Source organism: Lupinus angustifolius, unplaced genomic scaffold, assembly GCF_001865875.1.
Source record: "Lupinus angustifolius cultivar Tanjil unplaced genomic scaffold, LupAngTanjil_v1.0 Scaffold_6_108, whole genome shotgun sequence".
Lineage (NCBI taxonomy): Eukaryota > Viridiplantae > Streptophyta > Magnoliopsida > Fabales > Fabaceae > Lupinus > Lupinus angustifolius.
Window position 1 is genome coordinate 3,091 of NW_017717544.1, and position 4,410 is coordinate 7,500.

A 4,410-nucleotide genomic window follows, 5' to 3' on the forward strand; every position below is an offset into this window, starting at 1 on the left:
GGAGGAGATGGAGAATGAGGATGAGGATAGGAGGAGATGGAGAATGAGGATGAGGATAGGAGGAGATGGAGAATGAGGATGAGGATAGGAGGAGATGGAGAATGAGGATGAGGATAGGAGGAGATGGAGAATGAGGATGAGGATAGGAGGAGATGGAGAATGAGGATGAGGATAGGAGGAGATGGAGAATGAGGATGAGGATAGGAGGAGATGGAGAATGAGGATGAGGATAGGAGGAGATGGAGAATGAGGATGAGGATAGGAGGAGATGGAGAATGAGGATGAGGATAGGAGGAGATGGAGAATGAGGATGAGGATAGGAGGAGATGGAGAATGAGGATGAGGATAGGAGGAGATGGAGAATGAGGATGAGGATAGGAGGAGATGGAGAATGAGGATGAGGATAGGAGGAGATGGAGAATGAGGATGAGGATAGGAGGAGATGGAGAATGAGGATGAGGATAGGAGGAGATGGAGAATGAGGATGAGGATAGGAGGAGATGGAGAATGAGGATGAGGATAGGAGGAGATGGAGAATGAGGATGAGGATAGGAGGAGATGGAGAATGAGGATGAGGATAGGAGGAGATGGAGAATGAGGATGAGGATAGGAGGAGATGGAGAATGAGGATGAGGATAGGAGGAGATGGAGAATGAGGATGAGGATAGGAGGAGATGGAGAATGAGGATGAGGATAGGAGGAGATGGAGAATGAGGATGAGGATAGGAGGAGATGGAGAATGAGGATGAGGATAGGAGGAGATGGAGAATGAGGATGAGGATAGGAGGAGATGGAGAATGAGGATGAGGATAGGAGGAGATGGAGAATGAGGATGAGGATAGGAGGAGATGGAGAATGAGGATGAGGATAGGAGGAGATGGAGAATGAGGATGAGGATAGGAGGAGATGGAGAATGAGGATGAGGATAGGAGGAGATGGAGAATGAGGATGAGGATAGGAGGAGATGGAGAATGAGGATGAGGATAGGAGGAGATGGAGAATGAGGATGAGGATAGGAGGAGATGGAGAATGAGGATGAGGATAGGAGGAGATGGAGAATGAGGATGAGGATAGGAGGAGATGGAGAATGAGGATGAGGATAGGAGGAGATGGAGAATGAGGATGAGGATAGGAGGAGATGGAGAATGAGGATGAGGATAGGAGGAGATGGAGAATGAGGATGAGGATAGGAGGAGATGGAGAATGAGGATGAGGATAGGAGGAGATGGAGAATGAGGATGAGGATAGGAGGAGATGGAGAATGAGGATGAGGATAGGAGGAGATGGAGAATGAGGATGAGGATAGGAGGAGATGGAGAATGAGGATGAGGATAGGAGGAGATGGAGAATGAGGATGAGGATAGGAGGAGATGGAGAATGAGGATGAGGATAGGAGGAGATGGAGAATGAGGATGAGGATAGGAGGAGATGGAGAATGAGGATGAGGATAGGATGAGGATGAGAATAGGATGAGGACGAGAATGTGGATAGGATGAGGATGAGGAAAAGGATGAGGAAGAGGACGAGAATGAGTTTGACGATAGGATGAGGATAGGATGAGGATGAGAATGAGGATGAGGATAGGATGAGAATAGGATCAGGATTAGGATGAGGACGAGGATGAGGATGAGGAAGAGGATGATGATTGGATCGCATCACTTTCGAATCCTCCAACGACCTCAAGAAGGGGCCTGGATGGAACGGGTCATGAGAGGCACATGAATACCACTTAACGGGTAGGCAACACAAGAACCAGAATCGAACGCCGGGGCCGAAATGACACAAGGCGAACATGGGAAGGGTTGTGTGCTGAAAGTTCGATGACCATGATCATGGAGCCAGACAGCACTAACATCCCAATTGCCACTCACGCGCCCTCCCGTTAGACAGACTCGAAGGTACCACACGGACCACTCCCCGCAATGCCAATGGCAAGCAAGCAAATGGAAACACATGGTGCCGCCGGATCCGCTACGTCGGGCGCGAACAGAAAAGGTAACCGCCAAAACCGATAGGGACAAAGGGTCAAAATTTATCCGACTGCCAAATCCTCCCACAACGCACTTCCGACGAACAGGCTCAGCCCTCAGGGCATCACCTAACACCACGTCCTTCCATGGCGAAAAGGGTCTCACAGGCAACATATTTCCCGAGGTGCGCACATATTTCCCGAGGTGCGCACACATTTCCCGAGGTGCGCACATATTTCCGTGGGACAAGCCTACACCGACTGATCGCATTGTTGCGTGCGTCCCACACCACCGCACCTTGACTTCGACCATGAAAACCAGCCCACAACACACTTCCGGATGATTGCGCTTGAGCCCCTAAGGACTTCACCAAGCACCACATCCTTCCGTGCAGGACCTGTCACAGTAGAAGCCTCGGAACGTCCGTGGGATGCCGCTACTACCGACTCCGCACCGTGGGACCAATCCAGCGCCTCAACAGCCAACACATTTCCGAGGGACAAGCCTAACCGAGGGACATTGTTGCTAGCGTCACAGAGGGACGCACCTCGACTTCAAGCGCGCACACGAGCCCACGACACACTTCCGGATGATTGGACTTGCGCCCCTTCGTGCTGCGGCTATGCCCCTGAAGGCTTCACCAAGCACCACATCCTTCCGTGCAGGACCGGTCGAACTAGAAGCCTCGGAACGTCCGTGGGATGCCGCTACTACCGACTCCGCACCGTGGGACCAATCCAGCGCCTCAACAGCCAACGCATTTCCGAGGGACAAGCCTACCGAGTCACCTTGTTGCTAGCGTCACAGACGACCGCACCTCGACTTCAAGCGCGCGAACGAGCCCACGACACACTTCCGGATGATTGGACTTGCGCCCCTTCGTGCTGCGGCTATGCCCCTGAAGGCTTCACCAAGCACCACATCCTTCCGTGCAGGACCGGTCAAAACCAGAAGCCTCGGAACGCCCGCCACTACCCAACCCGTCACCGAGTCACAAAACCGGAACCTCGACAAGTGAGACGGACGCATCAAGAATTTCGAGTGGGACCGCGAGGCAGAAGCCAAGCCCTTGATGCATCGCAAACGAGTCCTAGGTGCCGGATATGTCCAACTCGATGCACACATTTTTCCGAACGACCAGCCTGCACCCGGCCACGTACGACCGGGATTCGGCATGGAAGATGACTCGGTCGAATTGCCCACAACGCCATGGAAAAACGCACCAGCATGCCTGGGACAGGTTGCTGGGGCGCTGGGGGGGAGCCCCATGGCATGCCATCCTGACCCACCAAGGTGCGTGGACAGGCAGGCAGCTGCCCCCCTATAGTAGGCTAATTAGCAAAAACCCACTCGCCACCACCAGACATCCTTTTCTCTGGGGAGACATACTCGGTTTTTTGAGGCTAGAGGCGGAATTTTGCCCTGATTTTTTGCACACGTGCTCTTAAAAATGGGAGAAGGTGGTCCACGAAGTTTCACGATTTTTCTCCAAGCCGATAATTTATCGTGATTTTTCTAAGCGGCGAGCATTACATAATTCCCGAAAATTAGAAAATGAGTGTGTACCATGTTTTTTGAGCTGTTCTTTTGCAGGAATGCTTGGAATATTATTCCTAAACATTTCCCAAAGTTACGCCCACGTAACATCGAGGCATCTACCTCAAACGATTTTCCACCAAAGTGCGGCACACGCCGTGGTGCCATGACGGGCAACATCGCCTAGGAGTTGAATTCCGACTTGAGACTTTGCAGGCAACCATGGCAAAACAATTCCGGGTTCCCCTCCAAATATGGAGGCATTTCATGAAGGGGTCGGCGTCTTGTGATGCACTCACCGAATAAGGGACTATGTGTCCATCGTGGATTTTCGTTGCACCAATTCGACCAACCGCACACACGAGTTGCTAACCCTCGTTGGGTGTACGAACTAGACCTCAAAAGGATGGAGGCCCCGCAACACTTGAAGCCTCGGCACGTCCGACCGATGCCCGCAACTACCCAACTCGGCACCGTGTGACGAAGCCGGCACCTCGACAAGAGGGACTCACGCATCAAGAAATCCGAGTTGGTCCGCGAGGAACTGTCGAAGCCCTTGATGCATCCCCGACAAGTCCTACGTGCCCGGACGACACCAAGCCAAAGCACCAGCCTGCACCCGGCCGCGTGCGACCGGGATTCGGCATGGAAGACGGCTCGGTCGAATTGCCCACAACGCCATGGAAAAACGCACCAGCATGCCTGGGACAGCTTGCTGGGGCGCTGGGGGGGAGCCCCATGGCATGCCATCCTGACCCACCAAGGTGCGTGGGCAGGCAGGCAGCTTCCCCCCTTTAGTAGGCTAATGTGCAAAAACCCACTCTGCACCACCGGACATCCTTTTCTCTGGGGAGACATACTGGGTTTTTTTAGGCTAGAGGTCGAATTTTGCCCTGATTTTTTG